We start from the raw sequence: 16,890 nt of genomic DNA, 5'->3' as shown, positions 1-16,890 counted from the left end.
TGACTTTGACCGACCGTTCTATCACTTATCCTTATGGAGTCTTGGAGGATGTGTTGGTAAAGGTTGGTGATTTACTTTTTCCCGCGGATTTTCTCATTTTGGATATGCCGGAAGATGACGAAACACCATTATTATTGGGGTGACTGTTCCTCACCACGAGGAGAGCGTTGATTGATGTAGAAATAGGAGAATTGATTATCGGGTTTAATAAAGAACATGTAATATTTAACGTGTTTGAACCCATGAAACATGTGCATGAAGAGTTACAGTGTTACCAAATTGATTTAACTGATAGAAAATGTTTCGAAGAAAGAGAATCTTTCATCACCAATGAAGAAAGGTTTGGTACAATCTATTGAGGAAAAAGGGAAAGATGATGATGATGATATTGAGGTAAAGGAGTTGGTTCTACAATTGCAAGCAACACACCTAGACCGTGCTTATAAAAAATTTAAAGAATTATGAGGAAGTAGTGAGGAGAAACCAACTGAACAATGACTAAAAGAACTCCTCGAGCATCAGAAATGTTTTTCTAAGTCCAGGAAATAGGCATCCTGCAATTATTAGTAGTACTCTGTCAAAAATTGAAGAAGAAAAGTTGATACTAGTCCTGAAAGTAAACAAAGGAGCATTAGGGTGGAATGTAGCAGATTTAAAGGGAATTAGCCTAGCATATTGCGTGCATAAAATTAAGCTACGGGAAGAATTTAAACTAGTTGTTAAACCTTGGCGATGTTTAAATCCATCCATGAAGGAAGTGGTAAGAAAATAAGTGCTTAAGTTACTTGAAGTAGGTATGATTTATCCTATTTCTGGTAGTTCTTGGGTAAGTCCAGTGCATGTAGTTCCAAAAAAAGGTGACACCACTGTTATTCGTAATTAAAAAAATGAATTAATCCCAACTCGTACTATTACAGGGTGGAGAATGTGCATTGACTATCGCAAGTTAAATCTAGCTACACGGAAGGATCATTTCCCATTTCCATTTATTGACCAAATTCTAGAGAGACTAGCTGGACAATCTTAATATTATTTTCTAGATGGATTTGGGGTATAACCGAATTGTTGTAGATCTTGATGATCAAGAAAAAATCATATTCACATGTCCATTTGAAGTTTATGCATATAGGACGATGCCTTTCGGCCTATGTAATGTGCCTACAACGTTTCAAGGTGCGTGCTTTCTCTTTTTCCTGACATGGTTGAAAATTCTATAGAGGTATTTATGGATAATTTTTCTGTTTTTGGTAAATCTTTTGATAGTTGTCTTGATCGATTGAATGATGTCCTTAAGAGATGCACCGAGACAAATCTGGTTATAAATTGGGGAAATATCATTTTATGGTAACGAAAGGCACTGTGCTTGGACATAAAATCTCTGCTAAAGGCAATGAGGTCAATCAAGCCAAGATTGAAATGACAAAAAAACTTCCACCCCCAGTAAATGTTAAAGGATGAGACATTTTCTAGGTCATGCAGGTTTTTATAGGCGGTTCATTAAAGATTTTTCAAAATTTTCAATAACCCTTATGTAACATGTTGATCAAAGAAAATGAATTCAACTTTGAAATAGAATGCCTAAATTCTTTTTCTGTCATAAAAAATAAATTGACAACCACCCATGTAATTGTGTCTCCTAATTGGGAGCTACCCTTTGAAATTATGTGTGATGCAAGTGATTATGCGGTTGGGGCAGTTCTTGGACAAAGACATATGAAATGTTTTCATGCAGTTTAATATGCTATTAAGGTTTTAAATGATAATCAAGTTAATTACACCACCACTAAAAAGGAATTGTTAGCGGTAGTATCTTCTTTGCAAAAACTTCACATGTATTTAATTGGTTCCAAAGTTATTGCTTTTATAGATTATGCAGCTTTGAAGTACTTATTCAACAAAAGTGACTCCAAACCGAGATTTGTAAGATGGGTTCTTCTATTACAAGAATTTGATTTGGAAATCAAAGATAAAAAATGAGTAGAAAATATGGCGGCAAACCACTTTTCAAGGTTAGAAAATGCTGAAGTAACCACAAATAACCAAGGTATTACTGAGACCTTTCCGGATGAGAATATGATGGCAATTAGTGAAATACCTTGGTTTAGGGATATGGAAAATTATAAAGTGACAAATGTCATCCCAGAAGAATACACCTGGAAGCAAAGGAAACACTTCTACAAAGAGGCTAACTTTTATTTATGGGGTGATCCATATTTGTTCAAGAGAAGCCCTGATGGTTTACTTTACAGGTGTGTTGCAAGTAGAGAGAGAACCAAATAGAATTGTGTGGCATTGGTATAGCTCACATATGGGGGACACCATAATGGAGAGAGAATAGCAACTAAGATACTACGAAGTGGGTTTATGTGGCCTAGTCTATTTAATGATTGTAAGTTACATGTGTCTACATGCTCCGAATGTAACAAAATAAGTAACATCTCCAAACGAAATGAAATGCCTTTGAATATTATGCTTGAGGTGGAACCATTTGATTGTTGGGGAATTGATTTTATACGTCCATTTCCCCAATCAAATATGTATCTTAATATTCTGGTATGTGTGGATTATGTCACTAAATGGGTGGAAGTCAATGCTTGTAGTGCTAATGATGCCCGAACTGTTAATAATTTTTTGAAAAAGAATATTTTTGCCAGGTTTAGTGTACCCAGGGTACTTATCAGAGATGGAGAGACACGTTTTTGCAATAGGTATTTGGAAAGACTGTCGGAGAAATATAATGTTAAACATAAGGTGTCCACACCATATCATCCACATACATGCGGTTAAGTGGAAGTATCCAACGGATAGCTAAAGCAAATCCTGGAGAAAATTGTGGCAGCATCGAGAAACGATTGGTCAACAAAACTGGATGACACCCTATGGGCATACGTAACAACTTTCAAAATGCATTTAGGTTTTTCCCCATATCAATTGGTGTATGGGAAAACATGTCACCTTCCGGTCGAATTGGATCATAAAGTATATTGGGCAGTGAAGTTCCTAAATTTTGATGAAAAGTTGGATGATCGGAAGAGGTTATTGAAGTTGGATGAATTAGAGGAAATGCGACTATCCGCGTATGAAAATGCGTTGATTTATAAGGAAAGGACAAAACAGTACCATGACAAGAAACTTGTACGATGGAATTTTCAAGTGGGCCAACAAGTGTTATTGTTTAACTCACGGTTGAGATTATTTCCGGGAAAGCTGAAGTCCTAGTGGTTAGTGTAACACCCCGATAAAAATATGATAATTATTTAATTTAAGTTAATAATATATTTATTAATTTAATTAAATAATTGGATTATTATTATTATTATTATTGGAATAAAAGTTGGAATTAGAAAAGGTCCCATTTGGTAAAAAGGGTTATTTCACGTGAAAAGGAAAAAGAGACAGAAAAGTGGAAAAAGAGCCAGAGAACAAGGGTTGAAGAGAGGAAGAGCTTAAAGCTGAAGGATTGCCGGATTAACTCAGGTAAGGGGGGGTTTATCATCGTTTAATGGCTATTATGGGATAACATGTAATGGGTAGTGATAAACCATTGATTTGACTCTGATTAGAATGATGCATGATGAAATTGTGAACTTTTGGATGAACGAAATTTGGATTATAATTGAAGGAAATTCGTAGGAATTAGATGTAATAATGTTAGAATTTGTGAAATTGAATAGGGTATGATTTGTGTTATATGATATGAACGAATGTTGTGTAAGAATTGGATTGTGGAAGGTTGGATCTGAGGAATCTCGTAGCAGAGAAAACCATAGCAAATCTGGAAATTTGGTTTCTGGTCATACGCGTATGGCACTAGGCAATACGCGTATGAGATGGTCTGGTACGCGTATGGCACTAGGCAATACGCGTATGGATGAGGAAGATGATGTTTTAAACGTGGTTTGGTCTCTGTTGGTACGCGTATGGGGAAGTGGTACGCGTAGCATACGCGTATGAGACAGGTGATACGCGTATGGGATTGGCTGAGAAATGGGTCATACGCGTATGGGACTAGGCAGTACGCGTATGGGCAGAATTGTGATTTTTCTGAGCTGTTGTTGTGCAGTTTTTTGGTTATTCAGCTGAGTAAGGTAATTTAGCTGATGTATGATAGAGTAGGGATCATTTCCCGTTGTTTTGAGCAGTATAGGTATTAGTAGAGTGTGCTAATACTGTGTTTGATTATATGGCATGACATGATATGATTATGTGATAAATATGTTGATGATGTATGATGGTATGCATAATGTTGTGAATGTATCTATTATGTATGCAATTGTGAATGGACTGTTTATGGCTTAGAGTGTGAGCATATGTCCATTGTGGATTGTTGATGTTTGCATGCTAGTTGATTTAGCGTGCATATTATGGCCTTTATGGTGGTAGCTAATTCCCATGGTGAGGAATTAGTGAGTGAGTTATTGTGGATTGCTGTTGATGTTTGCATGCTAGGTGGTTAGCGTGCATATCATAGCCCTTGGGGTGGTAGCTAATTCCCATGGTGAGGAATTAGTGAGTGAGTCACTAGGTCTCAAATGAGTGGGACTAGTGAGCTTGGTAGCCGTATCTGGATTTGATCGGTGAGGTTGAACTATATGTTCACGAATAGTCGGTACCGCATGCATGGAGTCTCATTGCATAATGTATGTATGTATGGCGTATAATATGAATGGATGTATTCCAATATTATACGTGTTGTTTTGGTGATTGTGTTGAGTATGATTTTGGAGTTGATATTGCTGTTACTGATTGTGTGATCTGATTAGGGTGATTGAATGTGTTAACTTACTTAACATTACATGATAATTTATAATGCTTATTATATCGATTGAGGAACTCACCCTTACAACTATGTTTCAGGTAACGAGCAGTGATTGAGTAGAAGCTAGTCCTTGGAGTCTAGTGTAGTTCCTTAGTGGGTCATGCTCTGGTAGATGTAACATCGGGACGGGATGTTTTACTTGTTTTTCATTGATGATTGTTGAACAAGTTTACATGTAATGTGTTACATGTTTTGCATTGTTGTTAGACTTTATCCGCTGCAAATTATGCAAATGTTTTATTTTGATTAAATAAATGAGCATGACAGGATATTTTGGAAAACGGTGTGAAGTGTCAAGTGTGACACCCTTAAATTGCATATCTACTCTGATTTATGTTTTGATGTTTTAATTTAAATTTGGGGTATTTTAGAAGGGTGTTACATTAGTGGTATCAGAGCATAGTCGGTCGAGTCGGGTCGTAATTATTCTGTTCCCCTGTACGGGATAGGTGTTGTGTAACCCTATCAGTACTTATTGTTTTAGCTTGTTGGGCTTTCAGAATAGAGATGGCTGGGAGAGGTAGAGACGATGCTGCGATTGCTGAGGCTCTGGGTATGCTAGCTGGAGTACTTGGAGGGAATCCGAATGTTGTGGGAATGGGAGTTGCTCGTCAACTGAGTGAGTTCCAGAAGAATAATCCTCCAATGTTCAAGGGAGCATACGATCCAGATGGTGCTCAGAAGTGGTTGAAGGAGATCGAGAGGATCTTCCGAGTGACGGGGTGTGCCGATAACCAGAAGGTCAGGTTCGGTACGCATATGCTGTCAGAGGAAGCAGATGATTGGTGGGTTGCTACCCGCACTGAGTTGGAAGCTGCTGGGAGTGCTGAGATCACTTGGGCGGTGTTCAGAGAGAGATTCCTGAGGAAGTACTTTCCAGAGGATGTCAGAGGAAAGAAAGAGATAGAGTTCTTAGAATTGAAGCAGGGTAACCGGTCTGTTACTGAGTATGCTGCTAAGTTCACAGAGCTGTCGAAGTATTACACTCCCTATAACGAGGCTACTGGGGAATTTTCAAGATGTGTGAAGTTTGAGAACGGGTTACGTCCCGAGATTAAGCAGGCTATTGGGTATCAGCGGATTAGAGTGTTTTCTGATTTGGTTGACTGTTGCAGGATTTTTGAACAGGATACCAAGGCTAGAGCAGAGAGCTATCAGCAAAGGGTTGATAGGAAAGGCAAGAATCAGAATGATCGTGGGAAACCGTATGCAGCTGGCAAGGGTTTCCAGAGGCAGAGTGGGATGAGGAGACCTAGTGGGGGAGACTCCAGTGCCCCTGCTAAGTGTTACAGATGTGGTCAGGCTGGACATCGTATCCATGAGTGTACCAGTACTGAGAAGAGGTGTTTCAAGTGTGGAAAAGGTGGTCACTTGGCTGCAGAGTGCCGGTTGAAGACTGTGACTTGTTTTAACTGTGGAGAGGTGGGTAATATCAGTCCACAGTGTCCTAAGCCGAAGAAAGAGAACCAGTCGGGAGGCAAGGTCTTTGCTTTATCGGGTTCTGAGACTTCTGCAGATGATCGTTTGATCCGAGGTACGTGTTATATTAATGGCTTTCCTCTTGTAGCTATTATTGACACAGGTGCGACTCATTCCTTTATATCTTTGGATTGTGCTGTGAAACTTAAATTAGAGATATCTGAGATGCATGGAAGTATGGTGATTGATACTCCTGCGAAGGGTTCAGTGACTACTACTTCAGTTTGTTTAAATTGTCCTTTGAGTATTTTTGGTAGAGACTTTGGGATGGACCTAGTGTGTCTTCCACTAGTGCAGATTGATGTTATCCTGGGTATGAACTGGTTGGTGTTTAACCGAGTTTATATCAACTGTTTTGATAAGACTGTGATCTTTCCTGAGATTGAGGAAGGAAAGAGTTTGTTTCTATCAGCGAGGCAGGTGAATGAGGCAGTAGCAGATGGGGCAGAGTTGTTTATGCTGTTAGCGACTTTGGAGGCTAAAGATAAACTGGTGATTGGCGATCTAGCCGTGGTGTGTGATTTTCCTGATGTGTTTCCTAAAGAAGTGAATGAATTACCGCCAGAGCGTGAAGTTGAGTTCTCGATTGATTTGGTACCTGGTACTAGGCCGATATCGATGGCTCCGTACCGTATGTCTGTTGTTGAGTTAACTGAATTGAAGAGTCAGCTGGAAGATCTGTTGGATAAGAAATTTATTCGTCCGAGTGTGTCGCCGTGGGGTGCACCAGTGTTGTTGGTTAAGAAGAAAGAAGGTACTATGAGGTTGTGTGTGGACTACAAGCAACTGAATAAAGTGACGATCAAGAATCGGTATCCTTTGCCGAGGATTGATGATTTGATGGATCAGTTGGTTGGTGCGAGTGTGTTCAGCAAAATAGATTTGAGATCGGGATATCATCAGATACGTGTGAAAACTGAGGATATTCAGAAGACTGCTTTCAGAACAAGGTATGGACATTATGAGTATTCTGTAATGCCTTTTGGTGTGACTAATGCGCCTGGAGTATTTATGGAGTATATGAATAGGATTTTCCATCCGTACCTAGACAAGTTTGTTGTGGTGTTTATTGACGATATTTTGGTGTATTCGAAATCTGAAGAAGAGCATGCTGAACATTTGAGAGTGGTTTTAGGAGTTCTGCGAGAAAAGAAGTTATTTGCTAAACTGTCTAAGTGTGAATTTTGGTTAGAAGAGGTTAGTTTTCTTGGTCATGTGATTTCAAGAGGTGGTGTTGCTGTTGATCCTTCTAAGATAGAAGCGGTATCTAAGTGGGAAGCTCCGAAGTCAGTTTCTGAGATAAGGAGTTTTCTTGGACTTGCAGGTTATTATAGGAAGTTCATTGAGGGATTTTCTAAGTTGGCGTTACCGTTGACGATGTTGACTAGAAAGGGGAAAGCGTTTGTTTGGGACTCAAAATGTGAAGAAGGTTTCCAAGAGTTAAAGAGAAGGTTAACTACTGCTCCTATTCTGATATTACCAAGTTCGTTGGAACCATTTGAGGTTTACTGTGATGCTTCATTGTTGGGTTTAGGTGGTGTTTTGATGTAGAATAAGCAGGTTGTAGCTTATGCTTCGAGACAACTGAAGGTTCATGAGAGGAACTATCCGACGCACGATTTAGAGTTGGCAGCTGTGGTATTTGTTCTGAAGTTATGGAGGCATTACTTGTACGGGTCAAGATTTGAAGTTTTCAGTGACCATAAAAGTTTAAAGTATTTGTTTGATCAGAAAGAGTTGAATATGAGACAGAGGAGATGGTTAGAGTTTCTGAAGGATTATGACTTTGGTTTGAATTACCATCCGGGTAAAGCAAACGTAGTGGCTGATGCATTAAGTCGGAAATCATTGCACATGTCTATGTTAATGGTTAAGGAGTTGGATTTAATTGAGCAGTTTAGAGACTTGAGTTTGGTGTGTGAGAGTACTCACAATAGTGTTAAATTGGGAATGTTGAAGTTAACGAGTGGTATTCTAGATGAGATTAGAGAGGGTCAGAAATCCGATGTGCTTTTGGTTGATAAGTTGACTCTAGTGAATCAAGGTCAAGGTGGTGAATTCAGAGTTGATGAGAATGGTGTTTTGAAATTTGGTAATCGGGTGTGTATTCCGGATGTTACCGAACTTAAGAAGAGTATTCTTGAGGAAGGACATCTTAGTGGCTTGAGTATTCATCCTGGGGCTACGAAGATGTATCATGATTTGAAAAAGTTATTTTGGTGGCCGGGAATGAAAAGAGAAATTGCGAGTTTTGTTTATTCTTGTTTGACTTGTCAGAAGTCGAAGATTGAGCATCAGAAGCCGTCTGGGCTAATGCAACCGTTGGCTATTCCAGAGTGGAAATGGGATAGTATCAGTATGGATTTTGTTTCTGGTTTACCGAGAACAATTAAGAATTTTGAAGCTATTTGGGTGATTGTTGACAGATTGACAAAATCGGCTCATTTCATTCCGATCAGAATGGATTATCCGTTAGAGAGATTAGCTGAGTTGTATATTGAAAAGATTGTAAGTTTGCATGGTATTCCGTCGAGTATTGTTTCGGACAGAGATCCTAGATTTACATCGAAGTTCTGGGAAGGTTTGCAGAGGGCTTTGGGAACTAAGCTGAGATTGAGTTCTGCATATCATCCGCAGACTGATGGTCAGACTGAGAGGACGATTCAGTCACTGGAGGACCTTTTGAGGGCTTGTGTTTTGGAAAAGGGAGGTGCTTGGGATTGTTATTTACCTTTGATTGAGTTTACCTACAACAATAGTTTTCATTCGAGCATTGGTATGGCACCGTTTGAAGCTTTGTATGGTAGGAGATGTCGGACACCTTTATGTTGGTATGAGTCCGGTGAGAGTGATGTGGTTGGACCGGAGATTGTTCAACAAACTACGGAAAAGATTAAGATGATTCAGGAGAAGATGAGGATTGCTCAGAGTCGTCAGAAGAGTTATCACGACAAGAGGAGGAAGTCACTTGAGTTTCAAAAGGGAGATCATGTGTTTCTTCGTGTTACTCCGATAACTGGGGTTGGTCGAGCTTTGAAGTCGAAGAAGTTGACACCTTGATTTATTGGTCCTTATCAGATTTTGGAGAGGATAGGGGAAGTAGCCTATCGTATCGCTTTACCGCCGTCACTTGCGAATTTGCATGAGGTTTTTCATGTGTCTCAGTTGAGGAGGTACATTCCTGATCCGTCGCATGTGGTCCAAGTAGATGATGTACAGGTGAGAGATAACCTGACTGTTGAAACATCACCTATGAGGATCGAGGATCGAGAGTTGAAGCAGTTGCGGGGTAAAGAGATTGTTTTGGTAAAGGTAGCTTGGGGAGGACCGGCAGGTGGCAATGTGACTTGGGAACTTGAGAGTCAAATGAAGGAGTCTTATCCTGAGTTATTCACTTGAGGTATGTTTTCGAGGACGAAAACTCTTTTAGTGGGGGAGAGTTGTAACACCCCGATAAAAATATGATAATTATTTAATTTAAGTTAATAATATATTTATTAATTTAATTAAATAATTGGATTATTATTATTATTATTATTGGAATAAAAGTTGGAATTAGAAAAGGTCCCATTTGGTAAAAAGGGTTATTTCACGTGAAAAGGAAAAAGAGACAGAAAAGTGGAAAAAGAGCCAGAGAACAAGGGTTGAAGAGAGGAAGAGCTTAAAGCTGAAGGATTGCCGGATTAACTCAGGTAAGGGGGGGTTTATCATCGTTTAATGGGTATTATGGGATAACATGTAATGGGTAGTGATAAACCATTGATTTGACTCTGATTAGAATGATGCATGATGAAATTGTGAACTTTTGGATGAACGAAATTTGGATTATAATTGAAGGAAATTCGTAGGAATTAGATGTAATAATGTTAGAATTTGTGAAATTGAATAGGGTATGATTTGTGTTAGATGATATGAATGAATGTTGTGTAAGAATTGGATTGTGGAAGGTTGGATCTGAGGAATCTCGTAGCAGAGAAAACCATAGCAGATCTGGAAATTTGGTTTCTGGTCATACGCGTATGGCACTAGGCAATACGCGTATGAGATGGTCTGGTACGCGTATGGCACTAGGCAATACGCGTATGGATGAGGAAGATGATGTTTTGAACGTGGTTTGGTCTCTGTTGGTACGCGTATGGGGAAGTGGTACGCGTAGCATACGCGTATGAGACAGGTGATACGCGTATGGGATTGGCTGAGAAATAGGCCATACGCGTATGGGACTAGGCAGTACGCGTATGGGCAGAATTGTGATTTTTCTGAGCTGTTGTTGTGCAGTTTTTTGGTTGTTCAGCTGAGTAAGGTAATTTAGCTGATGTATGATAGAGTAGGGATCATTTCCCGTTGTTTTGAGCAGTATAGGTATTAGTAGAGTGTGCTAATACTGTGTTTGATTATATGGCATGACATGATATGATTATGTGATAAATATGTTGATGATGTATGATGGTATGCATAATGTTGTGAATGTATCTATTATGTATGCAATTGTGAATGGACTGTTTATGGCTTAGAGTGTGAGCATATGTTCATTGTGGATTGTTGATGTTTGCATGCTAGTTGATTTAGCGTGCATATTATGGCCTTTATGGTGGTAGCTAATTCCCATGGTGAGGAATTAGTGAGTGAGTTATTGTGGATTGTTGTTGATGTTTGCATGCTAGGTGGTTAGCGTGCATATCATAGCCCTTGGGGTGGTAGCTAATTCCCATGGTGAGGAATTAGTGAGTGAGTCACTAGGTCTCAAATGAGTGGGACTAGTGAGCTTGGTAGCCGTATTTGGATTTGATCGGTGAGGTTGAACTATATGTTCACGAATAGTCGGTACCGCATGCATGGAGTCTCATTGCATAATGTATGTATGTGTGGCGTATAATATGAATGGATGTATTCCAATATTATACGTGTTGTTTTGGTGATTGTGTTGAGTATGATTTTGGAGTTGATATTGCCGTTACTGATTGTGTGATCTGATTAGGGTGATTGAATGTGTTAACTTACTTAACATTACATGATAATTTATAATGCTTATTATATCGATTGAGGAACTCACCCTTACAACTATGTTTCAGGTAACGAGCAGTGATTGAGTAGAAGCTAGTCCTTGGAGTCTAGTGTAGTTCCTTAGTGGGTCATGCTCTGGTAGATGTAACATCGGGACGGGATGTTTTACTTGTTTTTCATTGATGATTGTTGAACAAGTTTACATGTAATGTGTTACATGTTTTGCATTGTTGTTAGACTTTATCCGCTGCAAATTATGCAAATGTTTTATTTTGATTAAATAAATGAGCATGACAGGATATTTTGGAAAACGGTGTGAAGTGTCAAGTGTGACACCCTTAAATTGCATATCTACTCTGATTTATGTTTTGATGTTTTAATTTAAATTTGGGGTATTTTAGAAGGGTGTTACAGTTAGGACCATTTGTAGTTATCGATGTTTGTCAGAGTGGGGCTATTGAAGTTCAAGATCCAAGTGACTTGAGAAAATTTAGAGTGAATGGCCAACGACTTAAGCATTATCATGGAGGAGATATTCCAAGTGGAAACGCCTCCCTAATATTGTCGGACCCTTGATTTCTATCGTCAAGCTATTGACTGAAAAGAAGCGCCAAATGAGAGGCAACCCATCAAAAAAAATATCATTTTTTGTTTTGCAGAATTTATTTTATTTTTATTCAAGACCAGCTCAAGAGGAAGTAACTACTTAAGAATAACCTTTCCATGAAGACCCGTGTTGTATTTAATAAACAAGTTTGTAGTTGTTTTGTTTCTTTTAGATTGCAACTTTAGCACTTTAGCATTGAACAGATGATCCAAAAGAAACTTGATCATCACCATAGCAACTAAAAACTTGAATGAGAAGGATGAGAAAATAATCATTGGATTTATACTCAACCTACAGATACCTTATCAAGTAAGGTTTGAGCCAAATATTTCTATTGTTCAATTTTCTTTCTTTATGAGTGCATCCATGCATTATTCTCTTATCTGGTTTGATCTATTTCCGATTAAGTTATCTGATTTGACCAACACACATTGAGGAAACTTTTTGTTTAATAACTATGAACCTTTGTAAACCACGACGTAGTAATAGGTATATCCATTGCTAACCACTTTGAGCCTAAACCTTTCTTTCGATGATGTAGCCTGAAATTCTTAGCCATATTACTTGAAAGATATTTTCTTTCCACCCTCTCTTTGGGGTTAGGTAGAGGTACATTTATTAAAGTATATGAAAAAGTTTAAGTTTGATATTGCTCTTGGAAGTGAAGCGAAGTTTTAAGTTTGGGGTTGGGGTACTAGAGAATATGATCCAAAATTTCAAAAGTTGTTTTGAAAAAGAAGTGGAAAAAGATAATTATTTCAAAAAAAAAAGAATGAGAAAAGAAAAGAATGATATTATAAAAATGATCAAAACTCTCTAGTACTCTCAAAAAAAGAACAAAGAGATGTGATAATAGAAAGAGAACTAGGAACCTAACTCCAAAGGTTTAAACCTACTTTCCTAAAAAATATCCTATCCTAACATAAGCCAAGTTATAATTTAAAAAGTCCTCTAATGTGTGTGCAGTGATTTCTATGATAAACTCTATTCGAACATGATCAAGCTAAGTTTAAGTGATTTTTCATGTTGATTGAGAGGTCATCCTATCCATTATGTGAGTTATAGTGAGCTGAGAGACTGGTTGAGTACTCGTCAATGTTGAGGACATTTTTCCGAATTCTCCAAATAGAAGTTGGGAGCTAGAACAATGGTTAGGTAAAAGAAATATTTAATTTGGTGATGTTCAATTGTTAGTATGACACTTGTTGTCTGTTGAAATGTGCAGTTGTAGGCGATTTACTTGAGGACAAGCAACGATTCAAGTTTGGGGTTATGATGACAGTCCGTCATTCCATATATTTAGTCAAAGAATCGAAGCAAAACAAGTGAAAGTTGAGCTAAAATGATGAAGAATGACCCAAAAATAAGAAAAAAATAGCTAATTGTGAAAACTATGGACTTAGTGAAAATTGGAGTGAAAAGGGAGCAAAAGCGTGCATCTGCTGGAATAATCACGTATATCATCGTGCATGCGATAACGCATTTAAAGCGACATCGCGCGATGCAGGGTATCACGTGTGTGATGATCACTTTTCAGAGCTTTTTTATGACGCGTTCTGGTCCATTTTGAGTCCTTTAAAAGGAGATTTTTTGCACTTTCATAAGGGTTACAAAATTTGGAGACTGAAGCACGAATTTGAGAGCACGAGTAGAGATTTTGAGAGCATTTGAAGTCATTGGAGATCACCACTTCAAGGGACTACTTATGTTATTTTCATCTATCAATTATGGTATTTTTAATTATACTATGAGTATCTACACTCTCTAGGTTAGATTGTGTTATGATAAACCTATTTATATTTTGTTGGATTCTATGTTGATTTGACGATTGTATGAACCTATTGATCTATAATCTTATTCAATTGCTTCTTGTTTGTAATGTTTTTTATGTGAGATACTCTTTTAATCTGATTTTGGGCATATAGTGAATACTAACCATTAGTATATGTGTTGGACCTAGGGCAATTGGTGTACTTACGCTGGTTGAATAGGGATAGGAGACCCTGAGTAATGGTATAGAGAATTAGTGTTCTATAAATCGTCTAACCATACTTACGCTGGTGTACAAGGGATAGAATGCTCCGAGTAGTGGTTAGTGAGTTATTTTGTGAGGGATCGACTATAACTATTTTGTTAATTCGTCGTGAGGTTATAATTATTAGATCATTCATACAGGGCATCAAACATCAATAATAGAGGAATATGGGATTCTACAACACAACCTGACCGCTTTCGTGACATTGTTTACTCGTTTATTTATTTTTTACTCAGAAACTCGACCCCTCCCCCCCTTTTACTATTTTTAATTAATTGCACACATTTTGTCATGCTTGGAGGAAGTCCCTGTGGATTCAATATTTTTATTACTTCGACATTATCAGTACATTTGTCGAGAAGTCATTAGCTACTGCATACTAAGATGTCATCAAAAAACACCAACGTAAACTTCATCAAATAGGGCTTAAAAATATCATTCATCAATGCTTGAAAAGTAGAATGTGCATTAGTTAACCCGAAGGGCATCACCAAGTACTCATAATGCCATTCATGAGTCCTACTAGTTGTTTTTGGTATATCACTCTCCTTCATTAGAATTTGATGGTATCCTGACTTTAAATCAAGATTAGAAAATACTACTGCCCCTCACAACTCGTCTAGCTATTCATCAATTACCGGAATAAGAAATGTTTTAGGAATGGTAATATTATATAAAGCCCTATAATCCGTACAAAATCGCCAACTTCTATCCTTTACTTCACAATAATTAAAGGGCTAACATATGGACTTACACTAGGCCTTATCAGCCCCGTTGTCATCGTATCTTTCAAAAAAGATTCAATAGCTTCCTTTCGGTTATGTGGATATTGGTAAGGATGAATATTAGGTATTTGGGAACCATATTTGATTTCAATTGCATGGTCACAACTTTTATGTGGTGGCAAACATACAATGTCCTAGAAAATATCACCATAATCATTCTTCACCTTTTCCAACTCTTCCATTTCCCCTTAAAGCTCTTGAGAATACAATTGCATTATTCCTAACTCGATATAAAAAGCTTCATCGCCTCTTTACAATTCCTTGTACATTTTCAACGGTGCTAATGTTCTTAATAGTTGGGGATCGTCTCTAATCTCCACCCTATTGTCGTCCATCGTCATCCATATAACATGTTCTTTAAAATCATCCTCCAACTTTCCTAACCCTTCAAGCCAGACATAACCCAACACTACATCCACTCCTCTTAAATCAAATAAATAAAAGTTGTGTATCACAATCAGATTGGGTAATTCCAATTCCAATTCTCTGCATACTCCCTTCTATCGCACCTTATGACCATCCCCTAATTCAACTACATATTCCAAATTAGGATCAGGTTAATCCTTATTTCAGCTACCATCTCTTGCAAAATAAATTTATGTGAAGCTCTAGAATCCACTAACACCATATTTGGTTTCCCTTGAACTTTTCCCCCATAACTTCATAGATTTCTTTGAAGTCATTCCTGCCACACTACCCATATGTAGTTATAATGCTCTCACCTCCTCTTGCACCTATAATTCTGCATCTTCTTTGCTACCTCCATATCCCAACAGAAGAACATGTAAGTGTCGGTTCTTACACACATGGCCCAAAGCACCCTCTCTTCCTTTGAAATGTGTTTGATTGTGAAATACCATTCAACACAATAAATCTACATGTAAGGATCTTCACCAGAAAAATACGGAACCTCCAAACACCTCATCCTCCCTTCTTTGCGATCTAGCCGGTGTTCACGTGCAACAACACCGTCATCCTCACGCTGATTGTTGTTTTGTTGTGTAATCAACGCACGCAACTCCATCATCGCATCATCCAACAACTATTAATTTTCTAGACGAATCTCCTCTATCCTTTTTCTCTAAAATTTTGATAAATTCCATTTTCGTTGCTACCATATGCACCTAGATTGTGCTATGAATACCAACTAATAGAATAATAATGTTAAGAGAATGAGTGAACAAGGATGGTATATTAATATATGACTGAGGAAAGCCTCTATAGAAAGAAGGAAACTATAACAGTGAATGGAGAACTAGCTCCTTGCAGAATGATAAAAAGGAAAACTACACCCTCACTATGAGCAATTCCTTTGCTGAGGTGAACGCTCACTCCTCGACACCCCTTTTCCACTCCAAAACTAGCTTACTCTCTTCACGTGTCCCTGCCCCTTTTTAACCAATTTTTCGTCATTCACGTCAATCATCATTTCATTCGCACTCTCCACTCCCAGACGGTCACATGTACATTTAGTTATAACTTCCTTCTTTCCTTCTAACCCCACTACCATCTCTCCAAATACTCAATTACCTCTTTCCTTTTTACCCCTTCTTTCATACACATGTTTTACTGGCCTATCACTTTGCAATCTCTCAGACCAACTTCATGACATTCACTCTTAATTGTGCATATGACTGTTTATTCTGAGACCATCAACTGCCATGGATAAGATTTGGAGATCGACATGCTTTTCGACGAAGCTCTTGTCAGTGTTCTTAGACCGTTTCACCTTTGGTATTGTTTCTGGTATGGAGGCCACCACCTATTATTTGAACAAAGGTAATATCTATTTGTGTTATTGTCTTCGGAGGTACGAATGCGATATTTAAAAGTCGTTGAATAATTCTTATAATTTTAAGCCATGTTCTTGGAATAGTTGTTTGGTTGATAACTAAAATTAAAATAACGATAATTAGAAATAGGGTTTCCCAGGTGAAATGGGATTGTTAGGGTTAGATTTCATTATCCTATCCTTATGCATCTTCTTGATCAGTTATATATATATATATATATATATATATATATATATATATATATATATATATATATATATAAAGATTTAAGTAGTAAAAGAAAAACAAACAATAAGTAAGAGGATATACAAAGCTTTAAGGGATTAATGAAAAAGGAAAATGGAGGTATCTTTTATAGACAGCTATCG

Source organism: Lathyrus oleraceus, chromosome 1, assembly GCF_024323335.1.
Source record: "Lathyrus oleraceus cultivar Zhongwan6 chromosome 1, CAAS_Psat_ZW6_1.0, whole genome shotgun sequence".
Taxonomy (NCBI): Eukaryota; Viridiplantae; Streptophyta; class Magnoliopsida; order Fabales; family Fabaceae; genus Lathyrus; species Lathyrus oleraceus.
Note: the sequence above shows the minus strand (reverse complement) of the source record.